This window comes from Odocoileus virginianus, chromosome 17 (assembly GCF_023699985.2).
Source record: "Odocoileus virginianus isolate 20LAN1187 ecotype Illinois chromosome 17, Ovbor_1.2, whole genome shotgun sequence".
Classification (NCBI taxonomy): domain Eukaryota; kingdom Metazoa; phylum Chordata; class Mammalia; order Artiodactyla; family Cervidae; genus Odocoileus; species Odocoileus virginianus.
In genome coordinates, this window is record NC_069690.1 from 31,316,376 (window position 1) to 31,330,685 (window position 14,310).

The window sequence follows — 14,310 nt, forward strand, 5'->3', positions numbered from 1 at the left end:
CCTCACAGCCACAGGCTTATCAGAACCACTAGGGTGCCAGGGCCCACAGGCTGGACAGACCGAACAGAACTGGGCCCAGAAGCCTTGGCAGACAGCCTCCTAGAAGGCTCCCAAAGATCCTCTGCCCACCAGAACTCACATCCTCTGAAACCCACCCACCCCCACACATCTAATACCTCCTTTCTAACAGATAGAATGTGATCAAAGTGATGGGACATTACATGGCGATTAGGTTACACAGAAACCTTGGCTTCCTTCTTGAACTCACTCTCTGTCTCTGTCTTTGTCTCTCTTTGTCTCTGTACATCAGAGGGAAACCCTATTATAAGCCACCCTAGGGGGAAGCCAATGGCCAGGGATATTTCTAGCCAGCAAGGGACTGAGGCCCTTAGTTTCACAACCTGTGAGGAGCTTGATCTTGCCAATAACCACGCGAGTAAGCTTGGGCAGGGACCCTCCCCAGTTAGCCTCTCAGGTGGGACCACAGCCCCAGCCAAAACCACAACTGTCCCCCACGGAGAGGCCTGGAGACAGAGGCACAGTTTAAGTCCCACTCAGATTCTCAACCCATGGAGACTGGGAAGTACATGTGTGTTTTAAGGAACTAAATTTGGGGGTATTTGTAACACAGCAAGAGGTAACTGATACAAGGCCCATATCAGACTTCCCAAGGAAGGATCCTACTCCTGAACAGAGACATGGACGCTGCCAGCCATGGGGGTAATTCCCCTACATGATTCCTCTTTCTGCTCTGCTCCCATCTCTGGGGAACAATGCAACTCCTGCTACAAGGGAATATGTGCACATCAAGAATTCATGGCTATCAAACACCACAGAAATGAGGCCATTGTCTAACAAAGCCAGTTTCAACAAGGCCATCTCAACGCTGTGGACACACTGCTGTGGCTGGAGGGGTCAAGGCAGAGAGGGGACAGGGAAGGGTGGGAAGGGGTGGAGGTGGGGCTCAGAGATGATGCCAGGGTGCTTTCTTCACATGTTCCCTGAGAGGTTCAAAAAGCTGTAGCTTTAGTGGTTTAAGACCAAGTAAAAATGACTTTGGCATCAAAATGGCTTTGTGAAAGCAGCCAGATTATAAAGTCAAATTCTGTCACACAATTATTTTACCAACCCACCCCCTCCACTACATAAATGCTGTTTGGGCTCTGGATCTGGATGGCTGGCCACCCACCTTTCTCTCCTGCTGTGTGTGCATGAGTGCGTGTGTGCACTCGTGCACACGCGCACACACACACACCATGAAAGGGATTCAGGAGTAGGTTTTCAGGGTCTGAGAGCACAGGGTAAGAAAACCGGGGGTTTCAAGGCCACCATCAGCCCCCTGCCTGATGTGGATCTAGGCTGTTCCTATTCAAAAGGCTGAAGGGCAGCTGTCCCCACAGTTGAGGGTTCAGCCAGGACCCCACAGAGAGCACATCATCACCGAGAAAAAACCAGGAACCAGGTTAATGTGTTCAAAGGGAAGGTGCCTTTCTCTTTGAATCGATCCTACTGGTTTCCCAAAGGTCTCTATATAGTTAATAAAGAGAAGAGGATCTCCGTGGCCCCGTTGTGTGGTCATCCTGTTAAAGGACATCCCGTTAAAGGACAGTAACAGTCACAGATCATCACAGGCACCAACCTGGTGCCTGTGGTTCTGAGACCCAAGCAGCTATGTTGGGGTCTTTCTGGCCCAACAGTCTAGCCCTCAGGTCACTAGATTTCTCTGTGAAAATAGGGTTGCTGTTTTTTTTTTGCCTCTCTCTCTCTCCAGCTCTGACCTCCTCCCCACACAGCAGCCCAAGACCCAGGATGCACGCCAGCTTCCCAGCACCCCACCAAATGAGTTCCATGTGAGCCCAACTTCTGAGTTTATCACAACCAAGAAAGCACAGCAAGCCCTGACCTTCAGCACTCGGCCCCCTTTCTGCCCGGTTCCAGAAGAGAAAGCTCACTTTGCCCTCTAGGGTGGGAAATGTGAAAGGCAGGGTGCAGAACCAGGGCAAGCCCTCCACCACCACCACCAAACAGCCGGCAGTCTTTCCATCCACCCATGGAAATTCTAGACGCACGAGGTATAGGGACGGACCCTGTGTTCCCACCCTTGCCAACTGCCGTAAACCTATTTCTCTCCCGTTGGAGTTACGACGTGGAGCCAGAAATCTGGAAGAATTTAACGCCCAGTCGGTTCAGACAGAGGAAAACATTGTTCGGAGTAAACACTGGGATCCCTCCCTCAGCATCCAGGAATGTGGAGCCGGCGGGGTGGAGATCGGCAGCTTCTCTGCGTGGCTCTCCTGGGCTGTGGCCGGAGAGCCGGCCGGGGCTGCGGTCCAGCCCAGAGCCCGGGCCTCGGTCTTCCCCCTTCCCTCCCTCGATCCCGGCCTCGGCTCCAGAAACCCTGCTTCTGGGCAGGACCCTGCCCACCTGCAGAGGCTGTTTCTTCCTGTCCTTGGGAGGGGCCAGAAGAGGCAAAGGGACCTAGAGGGGCTCCTAGGCTCTGTCTGGGACTTTCCACTTCCTTCAACTGCACTGCCCATGAAAGAGTGGCTTCTCCTGAAGGAAGAAAGGAGGCTCTGTGTATGCAGCAGGGACGCAGCGCCTGCAACCAGGAGCCGCGAGTGCCCAGCATGCTGTGACCGCCAGCATCCACCTGACTTTGATGGAGCCATGGGCCCAGCCCCACCCCGTGTCCTCTGGCCCTGGGATGGAGAGACGAGGGGCTGGCTTTTCCTGGGGCTACGTGGGGGTCCCAGGAAGGTGTCTTTGGGTCACGGCATCCCTCTGCCTAAAGTGCCCCTGCCAATAGGTAGGCCTGACCGGAACTGTTGACAGTTTCTGATAGTCACAGTTCAGGAGCAATCCTGCAAATCAGGAAGGCTTCAAGGAGACAATGCAGACAGAGCCTGAGGATGGCTGCTTTGCCCCAGGACCTCCAGCAGGGTTGCCAGGCAGTTTAGGGGCAGCAACAGAACTGCACAGCCGCCCTGTGGGCCCTGACCCTCACCACGGCTCTCTTCCCGTCCTCAACCCCAAAGGATGCACAGAGGGTGTATTTAAGTGGATTTATTGATGCCTCCCACTGGGCTTCCCAGGTGGCACTAGTGGTAAATAAACCGCCTGCCAATTCAGGAGATGTAAGTGACTCAGTTTCGATCCCTGGGTCGGGAAGATCCCTTGGAGAAGGGCATGGCATTCATTCTTTCCTGGGAAATCCCACAGACAGAGGAGCATGACATACAGTCCATAGCGTCGCCAAGGGTTGGACATGACTGAGCACACACACATTGATGACTCCCACTGGCACTTCCCTGCTCTCAGCGAGCATATGACCCTGACCAGAGGTCACCAAGGTGGTCCAGGGACCAGCCTCAGCATCACCTGGCAGATGTTGGCAATGCTTTTTCTCTGGTCTGCCCTGGCCTGCTGCATCGGAAACTCTGGCATGGGGCTGGGACCTGAGTTCAACAAGCCTGCCAGGTGATGCTCTCACACAGGAGAGCTGTCCTCTGCCATCTCCCCACCAGATATCAGAGGAAGGCTGAGAGGTTCGTGTTAGCTTCCAGGAAGTCACAGAAATGGTGTGTGAATGTCGCCTGGACTAAGAACTCCTGTGCCAAACTCTGGTGTCAGTGGAAATTTTTGACTCCAGTTTCAGAAACACTTTTTCCACCTCAGTGTGGTCACGCCTGATGGGTGGTTTCTAAAACTTTACTTTGAAGCCAAGAGGCGGGCAAGAAAACGGTGAGATTTCTTGGCTCCTGCAGCAGCCACCAGCCCTGGGCGCATCAGAGCTCTACTTGGAGGCCCTGCTGTTGCCAGGGCTCCCTCCTCAACTAATGCTCAAAGGGCGATGAGGAGAGGATACAACCAAACTCTCTGACTGAGCTGATTTGTAAAGAAAAGTACTGACCGAGGAAGTAAAATCTCATTTGTCCCTTTGGCAAATGACGCTGAATATTCATTGCAAGGACTGATGCTGAAGCTGAAGCTCCAATCCTTTGACCACCTGATGCAAAGAGCCCACTCGTTGGAAAAGACCCTGATGCTGGGAAAGATTGAAGGCAGGAGGAGGAAAGGGGTGACAGAGGATGAGATGGTTGGATGGCATCATCAACTCGGTGGACATGAGTTTGAGCAAACTCTGGGAGATAGTAAAGGACAGGGAAGCCTGGCGTGCTGTAGTTCATGGGGTCGCAAAGAATCAGACACAACTGAGCAACTGAACAACTGCATGTCACCAAACTCCACCTGTTCCATTTGGCTGTTCCTGAACAATAACCTGGTGAGCATTTCCTGTAAAGTAATAGTGGAGCATTTCCTGAGTTCTGTGCATTATTCTAGCAAATGAGAAAATCTGAGGAAGGGGTGATGGGAACCCCAAATTTATAGCCAGTGAGAAGCAGAGGAGACCCTTGGGACTTGAGTTGAAATGGGGGCAGTCTTGTGAAACTGAGCTCTCTATCTGACACTCTCCGGGTAGACAAAATCTGAATGGAATTCATGTGTAAGCACCCAGCTGGTGGCGGAGGAGGGGAGAATCAACTGGTGTCAGGATTTACACATTTGGTGTCAGAAAAAAGATGTCACGGAGATGGATGTGTGAAAGCCACAGAGGCATCAAGAAACTCAAGGACCAAATGAATCCATTGACATTGACACTAGGAGCATGTATGGGGGTGATTCCATAAAATGATGGGGTAAAAGCCAGAACTGGGAGAGCTACAGAGTTCATGGGGAAGGCAGATGAGGGGACAGCGATGGGAATACTGTAAATGGAGACCCAGGAGGGCCAGCACAGCCACCAGAGGGACACACTTCACGCCATTCATTCCTCACCACTGTCCACCTATGACATGGTGTCCCCATTCTGTAAAGGGAGTCATGAGCCTCAGAAACACCAAGCAACTGTCTCAAAGCCCTGCAGTTGGCAAATGCTGAGGTTAGAATTCAAAAGCAAGTCAATTTGATTCTAAAACTAGTGCTTGTAACTAGTGGACAGTTGCCCCCTGGAGTTATGGGTGCTGAACCCGCATATATGGGGCCAACTGTAAGGGATTTGACCATCCGTGGACTTTGATACCCTCAAAGGGTCCTGGAACAATCCCCCAAGGACACAGAGAGAAGACTCTGACTATACCTGTTGATACTCAAATGAATCTACAAATAAACTATTAGCATTATCGAGTTGAGCAAGCTTGTTGGAGGCAAAGACAACATACTACTTCTAAATACCAGCCAGAAAAAAATGTCTGAAATGTTACTGTTTACAATTACTTAAAAAATGCCAAAGTCAGTAAATAAATCCAATAAAAGATATGCAAGTCCTCTCTGCAGAAAATTATACATTATTAAAAAAACATGTTTCGGTTCAGTTCCGTTCAGTCGCTCAGTCATGTCCAACTCTTTGCAACCCCATGGACCACAGCACGCCAGGCCTCCCTGTCCATCACCAACTCCCAGAGTTTACCCAAACTCATGTCCACAGAGTTGGTGATGCCATCCAACCACCTCATCCTCTGCTGTCCCCTTCTCCTCCTGCCTTCAATCTTTCCCACCATCAGGGTCTTTTCAAATGAGTCATTTCTTCACATCAGGTGGCCAAAGTATTGGAGTTTCAGTTTCAACATCAGTCCTTCCAATGAATATTCAGGACTGATTTCCTTTAGGATGGACTGGTTGGATCTCCTTGCAGTCTAAGGGACTTCTAAGAGTCTTCTCCAACACCACAGTTCAAAAGTATCAATTCTTCGGCCCTCAGCTTTCTTTTACACGACTACTGGAAAAACCATAGCCTTGACTAAACAGACCTTTCATGACAAAGTAATGTCTCTGCTTTTTAATATGCTGTCTAGGTTGGTCATAACTTTCCTTCCAAGTAATTTCATGGCTGCAATCACCATCTGCAGTGATTTTGGAGCCCAAAAAAATAAAGTCAGCCACTGTTTCCACTGTTTCCCCATCTATTTGCCAGGAAGTGATGAGACTGGATGCCATGATCTTAGTTTTCTGAATGTTGAGCTTTAAGCCAATTTTTTCACTCCCCTTTTCACTTTCATCAAGAGGCTCTTTAGTTATTCTTCACATTCTGCCATAAGAGTGGTGTCATCTGCATATACGAGGTTATTGATATTTCTCCTGGCAAACTTGATTCCAGCTTTTGCTTCATCCTGCCCAGCATTTCTCATGATGTACTCTGCATATAAGTTAAATAAGCAGGGTGACAATATACAGCCTTGACGTACTCCTTGTCCTATTTGGAACCAGTCTGTTGTTCCATGTCCAGTTCTAACTGATGCTTCCTGACCTGCATACAGGTTTCTCAAGTGGCAGGTCAGGTGGTCTGGTATTCCCATCTCTTCAAGAATTTTCCACAGTCTATTGTGATCCACACAGTCAAAGGCTTTGGCATAGTCAATAAAGCAGAAATAGATGTTTTTCTGGAACTCTTGCTTTTTCAATGATCCAGCAGATGTTGGCAATTTGATATCTGGTTCCTCTGCCTTTTCTAAATCCAGCTTGAATATCTGGAAGTTCACAGTTCATGTACTACTAAAGCTTGGCTTGGAGAATTTTGAGCATTACTTTGCTAGTGTGTGAGATGAGTGCAATTGTGCAGTAGTTTGAGCATCCTGTGGCATTGCCTTTCTTTAGGATAAGACTCAAAAGTGACCTTTTCCAGTCCTGTGGCCACTGCTGAGTTTTCCAAATTTGCTGGCATATTGAGTGCATCACTTTCACAGCATCATCTTTTAGGATTTGAAATAGCTCAACTGGAATTCCATCATTTCCACTAGCTTTATTCGTAGCGATGCTTCCTAAGGCCCACTTGACTTCACATTCCAGGATGTGTGGCTCTAGTGAGTGTGACTGATCACACCATCATGATTATCTGAGTCATGAAGATCTTTTTTGCACAGTTCTGTGTATTCTTGCCACCTCTTCTTAATATCTTCTGCTTCCGTTAGCTCCATACAATTTCTGTCCTTTATCGAACCCATCTTTGCATGAAATGTTCCCTTGGTATCTCTAATTTTCTTGAAGAGATCTCAAGACTTGAAGAGTCTTTCCCATTCTATTGTTTTCCTCTATGAAATAGCAATCTATTTCATTGATCGCTGAGGAAGGCTTTCTTATCTCTCCTTGCTATTCTTTGGAACTCTGCATTCAAATGGATATATCTTTCCTTTTCTCCTTTTCTTTTCACATCTCTTCTTTTCACAGCTATTTGTAAGGCCTCCTCAGACAGCCATTTTGCTTTTTTGCATTTCTTTTTCTTGGGGATGGTCTTGATCCCTGTCTCCTGTACAATGTCACGAACCTCTGTCCATAGTTCATCAGGCACTCTATCAGATCTAATCCCTAAATCTCTTTCTCACTTCCACTATATAATCATAAGGGATTTGATTTATGTTATACCCGAATGGTCTAGTGGTTTTCCATACTTTCTTCAATTTAAGTCTAAATTTGGCAATAAGGAGTTCACGATCTGAGCCAGACAGCTCCCGGTCTTGTTTTTGCTGACTGTATAGAGCTTCTCCATCTCTGGCTGCAAAGAATATAATCAATCTGATTTCGGTGTTGGTCACATCTGGTGATGTCCATGTGTAGAGTCTTCTCTTGTGTTGTTGGAAGAGGGTGTTTGCTATGACCAGTGCGTTCTCTTGGCAAAACTCTGTTAACTTTTGCCCTGCTTCATTCTGCACTCCAAGGCCAAATTTGCTTGTTACTCCAGGTGTTTCTTGACTTCCTACTTTTGCATTCCAGTCCCCTATAATGAAAAGGACATCTTTTTGGGGTGTTAGTTTAGAAGTCTGAATAAATGGAAAGAAATGCCATGTTCACTGTAAAAATATCAGTTCTCCTACATTGGGCTGTAGATTGGATGTCACCTCAACTAAGATGAAAGTGTCTATAGAAACTCACAAGCTGATTGTAAAATGTATTAATGTAAAGGGGCTTCCCACCTGTAAATGCAGGAGCCTCAAGAGACACAGGTTCAATCTCTCTGTTGCAAAGATTCCGTGGAGGAGGGCATGGCAATCAACTCCAGTATTTTTGTCTGGAGAATCCCATGGACAGAGGAGCCTGGCAGGTTACAGTCCATGGAGTCGCAAGGAGTCCACGACTGAAGCAACTCAGCAGAGCACATACTAATGTAAAATGGTTTAAGGATGTAAGGATGGCAGGGGCCAGAAAAGGGAGCAGAGAGTGTGGGCAGAAATGGACCAAAACTTGAAAGTGAAAAGAGAGATGGGAGACTGTGGAGATGAGTTGGGGGGACCATTACATCCCCCACTGTCAGCACAGCTGTAGGGCCACCGGTTGGAGGTGCATCTAGATATGGAGAGGGGATTCTCTTTAGCATCAGAGAGCAGACTTGGTTTGAAGAAATTGGAAAGAAGAAAAAAAGGATCAGATGTGGTGGAAAAACCAGTGGGCTACAGAGTCAGAGAGGGCCAGGGTCTCAATGAGAGAGAGTGAAATGATGGTTCCAGGGTGGCTGAAGGACAATACAGGCTGGAGACATCCTGCAGGTGGCCCCTCTGAGAAGCCCTGGCTGACAGCCCATGACTGTGATTAATTGGCTTCTGTCTCTCTGCGACCGAAAGTCAAGAGTCTAAAAACCAGAACAAAGTCATTCTCTGGCATGTTCCTAAAAACTTTAAAAATTACAAAGGTGAAATAAACATTTGTTAGAAATAAACAATGAAAAGTGAAAACCGAAGTGGGCCAAGTATTTCCCAGGCTGCTGGCCTGACCTGCTGCACATTCCTGATGCCTAACCTAGACCAGACACTCGCTTGTAGCTGTTGTCCAGTCACTCAGTCGAGTCTGACTCTGCGACCCCATGACTGCAGCACATCAGGCCTCCCTGTCCTTCAGAATCTCCCAGAGCTTGCTCAAATTCATCATTGAGTCAGTGATGCCATCCAACCATCCCATCCTCTGTTGCCCCCTACTCCTCTTGCTGTCAGTCCTTCCCAGCATCAGGGTCTTTTCCAATGAGTTGGCTTTTCACATCAGGTGGCCAGAGTATTGGCGCTTCAGCCTCAGCATCAGTCCTTCCAAAGATTATTCAGGGTTGATTTCCTTCAGGATGGACTCGTTTGATCTCCTTGCAGTCCAAGGGACTCTCAAAAGTCTTCTTGAGAGCATCCCTCACAGCAACCTGGCAAACCTTTCCTTCCTTTTTGTTGATTTCTGGACATTTTCCCTGCAGCAACAGCCTCCTTGAGCTGTGGAAGCAACTTCCCATCTTCTCTCTGCAGTGGACTGCCCACTATGAGGTTTACCAGGTGCCATCAGACCTGACACTGACCCATCTGACTGGAAATGCCCTGTCATCAGCCCCCTCCTCAGAGCCTGACTTCCCACACATCTGTCTGTCCTGTCACCAGAGACCTGGTGGCCTGAGGAAAACGGGGACTGGGAGAAGAAGGTCCTGAGGTCCTGGAGAAGCAGGAGCCAGTAGCTGGTGGGAAAGTCAGAACTGGCACATGGACTGGCTGAGGTCTGGATAGTGAAGGGCCACGTCAGGAGCGGGCAAAGCAACAGGAGGTCAAGCAGGCAATGGAGTCAGAGCTCCCAGAGGGGCTGGGAACCCAATGCTCTACACTCGCCCAGAGCGCGAACACTGGGGTCAGAGGGCGCTGGGTTCCTGTCCTAGTTCTGTTGTTTGCCAGCTGTGTGACTCTGGGCAAATTACCAACTTCATTTTTCTCTAGTGAAGAGAGGATGGGGGTGCGGGTGGGGCGGGGGTGAGGGTAAGGGTGGTAGAGGAGTGAAGACCCAGGGGCCAGGCAAGCCCCCAGGCGCGGGAGGCTGATACGTCTTTGTCCCGGGAGATGCTGAGCCTGTTAAAGGCAGAGACCAGCTCCCGGCCTGGGCACGGTGTTTGGCATCTTCTCTCTGCGCCCTTTGCTGGTCAGCGCTCTCTGGGGACAGTGACAGCATGGATGCTGGGGGTGTGAGCAATCTGGGTGCATGGCGACTGGCCCGGGACAGACCGCAGCAGTGCTGATGTCCACTGTCCACGCTCGGCCCCCTCCGCCCGCCCCACCCATTGGCCTCACTCCTCGCCCCCATCACCAGCATTTTCCAAATGTCCCTCCCTCTCTGCTTCAAACATTCCCAAGTCTCCCCTCCTCTAGAAAATTCTTCCCTTGACCCCAGGCTTCCCTGACTTCTATTTTCCTCCTTTTTCTGCCAAAACTCCCCAGGGAGTGGCCTGTACCAGCTGCTACTCCTTCCTCACTCCCCCAGGCCCAGCTGCCTGGCGCCCATCCACCAAGCCCCATCTCCCCACTGACAGCCTGACAGGGAAGGACAGGGAGCACGGCCACGGAGGGGCTCGAAAGTGCGGGGGTTGGGCCCGTGTGTGCACACACACACGTATACACAGATGCACACAGAAACACAAGCACAGACACAAACACACATAGGAACACAGATATACACAAATGAACATGAACATGTACACACAGGCACACACACAGATATACAGACATGCACACACAGACATACACAGACACACACAAGTACATAGAGGCAACAGAAATGCACACACAGACACAAATACATATACACATGCACATGTGCCTGCTCAGTCATGACCGAATCTTGTGACCCCATGGGCTATATATATAGTCCACCAGGCTCCTCTGTCCATGGAATTCTCCAGGCAAGAATACTGGAGCGGGTTGCCATTTCCTCTTCCAGAGATCAATTTTCCCAACCCAGAGATCAAACTCACATCTCCTGAGTCTCCGGTATTGGCAGGTGGATTCTTTACCACTGAGCCACCTGGGAAGCCCCCAACACACACACAAGCACATATACACACATGCCCACACAGACACAAAGACACACACACTAACCCATTCCGATACAGCAACCAAGGGCCCCCGCTCTGACTAGGGGAGGAGGAGGGATCCCAAGGCTCCAGATCCCTCATGGCAGCACCAGGAGGGCAAAGAGAAGACGCCGGAATGGCTGCCCTGCATTCCAACCCGGGCCGTGTGGGCCTGACCATCCATTACTGGGGAGGAAGCATCCTTGTACCCTGCACAGGTCCCAGCTGTGAGCACTCAGAAGACACCCCTGAACTAACTCAACCAAAAAGGAAGGAGGGAAGTGCTGGTCGGAGGCCTGAAGGAAGACTGCGACCTTGGGACGCAGCGGGTGAAGCGGACAGGACCAGCTCCCTGACCCCAGGCTGGCCAGTGACCCTCTCCTGGACACGGGGCAGTCTGAACTGAACCCAGGACTCTGGCCCCCATCCTTGCCCCTCCCCTCCTGCTTCTCCCACAGCAGCTCCTCACACGTCGAGCACATGCAAAACCACAGCTGCTGGCACAGACGGTGGCCTCTGGGGGTCTGGGTTCGAGCCCAGCCCCCCCTCCCTCTTCCCCTCGCCCTTCCACACTGTGTCCACGCTGATCAGAACGCTTACGGACTGCTATGTTTACGTACTCACCCTTTTTCCTCCTGTTCTTTATTATTCTTAAATAAGCAACTGGAATATTCATCACGTTTTCTAAAACCGGCTGTCTGTGTGGCTGTCACAACCTTCTCCCCTCCGGGTTCTTATAGGTCCTTAACCGTCAAGGCCTCCCCCAGTCCCGGCGTAGCATGTCCTGGGTGCTGAGCTCCTGGGGGGTGGGGAGGGAACGCGATAGGAGCCCCGTCCCCCACTCCTAGGGAGGAAACGGGTGTATTTCATGTTTGTTTTGGTTTCTTTGCAGAAGACTTGTTGCCCTGGCTGCCTTGTGGAGTCACCTGACCATTTTAAAAGACAGGCCTAAGTCCCTGCAAAATTAATCCAGACCTCATTAGAGTTAGAGTCCAGGGGCAGACGGCAGGGAAGGAGGAAGACCGAGGCTCCAACGTCCAGCAAAAGGGCTCCTGCTGCTGTGACAGGCTGGCCTTGCTCCACATTCATCCCTGACTGTTCTCTCTGGAATACCTGGTGCTCCAAGGCGAGATAGGACCCTAACCCCGAGTTACCTGAGAGGTTTCTGTGGTTCTCCATGCTACCTTCAGGAGCCTGGTGATTCTCCCTCCCGGGGCTTATTTTCACCCCCAAACGTCCCCGTGTCCTTGACCTTACTTCCCCGTTGGTCCTCTATTCGTGGCCGCCAGCCATCCTCTCTCCACTGCTCCAGGTGGTCCAGGAGCCTGCAGCCAGAGTAAATGGGCATTGTGATGTCAGCAGGTGATATGGTCCCCACCCTAAGCATAAGAGGCTCCTGCCCTCTCCCCTCCGTCCCCCTGGAGCTCAGCCTGCTGCAGGGTGCTGTCCTCAAACCCCAGTGTGGATCCCCCGACCCCTGGCCCGGCCGTAAATGCCCACTGGGTACTGGGCCTTAGCCCAGGTAGCAGGGGGGTTCTCTGCCCCAGAGAGGCAAATACAAACCCCTATTCAGTGGTCACCTGGAAGGTCTATTGAGACCCAGATTGCCAGACCCCACCCCAGAGTTTCTGATTTAGTAGATCTGGAATTCACCTGTCCATATTTCCGGACATTTGGGGGCTCTGAGAATCTGCCCTCTCCTGGCGGGTGTAGAGAGATGAGACTGTGTGACATTTGGGGGCTCTGAGAACATTTCACCCTCTCCTGGGGGTTCTAGAGAGACTATGGACACTTGTGTGACATTTGGGGGTTCTGAGAACATTCTGCCTTCTCCTGGGGAGTCTGGGGAGACTGTGGACACTTGTGTGCAAAGGCCTGGGGTGGCGGCTGGTTTACAGAGTGGAGGGTGGGCAGGTGAGAACGGATTCACAAGAACCTCCAAAAAACCAGCCTATAAAGACTTCTGCAGCTTAAGGTGGCTCTTGGAGCCCCTCACAGGCCTAGCGCTGCAGATGACAGGGACCAGGTCCTTGGACCAACCAGCTAAGAAGCCTTTTGGGAGTGACCTCAGCCCCGCCACCTGCCAGCACACAGCGGGCCATGATGTTAGTCACACCATGTCTGTGTTGTTCATAGCGAGGCTGCAAGCCCCACGGAGAAAACCTGCAGCCCAGTTCTCTTCCTCCCACTGGGCTTGCCTGGCCTCTGATTGCCCCCTCCAGAGAGGTGCATTTTTCCCTCCTCTGTGGGTAGAAAATTCCCCGAGAGTCAGCACGCTGTGCTTCTGCACTCACCCACCCACTGCCGTCATCTCAAGAGGGACCCCTAAGGGAACTGCAGGGCGAGCCATGGGCTTCCCTGTGCCCCAAGGCTTCCAGTGTCCCCATGGGGGTGGGCAGCCTCATCCCTGGCTCCCCCATGACCGCCCTCCAGCACGTGCTCAGCCCCACCCTCCCTTCACTGGGTGCACGAGTTAGGACGACCAGGGGTCAAGCGCTGGCTCCGGGTACATGACCCCCATGCCAGGGACTGTCCTCAACTCACCAGGCCCTCCCCGATCCACCATCCAAAATCTTTTCCACGTGCTAACAGGCAGGTTTCACTACTTCGATCCCCATTTTACAAGTGAACACAGTGAGGCACAGAGATGGTAAGTGAGTTGTCCATGGACACACAGTCTATAAGAAGAATCAACTCCAGAACATACATGGATAAAGGCTATGTGATAGTCATAAAAGACAGCATATGGTGATTCCATTTATATGAAACATCCAGAATAGATAAATCCATAAAGACAGAAAGTAAAGTGGGGTTGCCCTGGGCAGGGGCTGGGCAGGATGGAGAAGTTGGGGACATGACAGCTAAAAACTATGGGGTTTCTTGTTAGGGTGATGAAAATGCCCCCCAAAAATTGACTGTGGAGATGGTTTCACAACTCTGCTAATTATACAAAAAAAAAAAAAAAAAACCATTGAATTGTACAATTTAGATTGATGAATTCTATAGCATATGAATTGTATCTCAATAAAGCTATTTAAAAAAAAGAAGAAAACCACCTTCTGAGTTATCTTTCCAAGTATATGCCAAAGATGAGATAAGAAGGAGAATAGGTGAAAGTTACAGTTAATAAAAAAAACAGGCAATGATAGATTAGCTAGCAAGCCACCTAGACAGACACCTAGATAGGTAGATGATAGACATGTTTCCTAGTTATGTTCTTCCTCATGTCCTACCTTTCAATATCATCAGTGTAAGAAAATGGAAGGCCCATCAACAAATCATGAGAGTCGCTAAGTTATTAAGAAGATAGCAAACAGCAGAGAGTGCATTAGACACCAAGCCACAAACACACTGTGCTTTCAGACCAGTCCCGGCACCCGACATGGTCCGGGTAGACTGCCACTCTGTGCCTCAGAGCCTCCAGCTCGGAATCGTGTTATCAGGTCAGAGCACAAGAC

General features: G+C 50.3%; 1 protein-coding gene across 11 annotated transcripts in view; it reads right to left on the reverse strand.

Moving 5' to 3' along the window:
• CDRT4 (CMT1A duplicated region transcript 4) overlaps positions 1 to 14,310 on the reverse strand; it is a 45,118-nt gene that overhangs the window by 15,187 nt on the left and 15,621 nt on the right. For 2 of the 11 annotated variants that reach the window (XM_070479138.1, XM_020892258.2), the window contains exons 1-3: positions 12,506 to 12,607; positions 12,007 to 12,177; positions 11,477 to 11,696 (exon numbers count right to left, since the gene is read on the reverse strand). The exons of 5 other annotated variants lie outside the window; for them this stretch is intronic. The gene's annotated coding sequence lies outside the window, so the exon portion shown is untranslated. Of the gene's footprint in view, positions 1 to 11,476; positions 11,697 to 12,006; positions 12,178 to 12,505; positions 12,608 to 14,310 lie in introns of those variants that run through there. 4 more of the 11 variants (XM_070479137.1, XM_020892256.2, XM_020892262.2 and 1 more) reach the window with 4 other exon arrangements.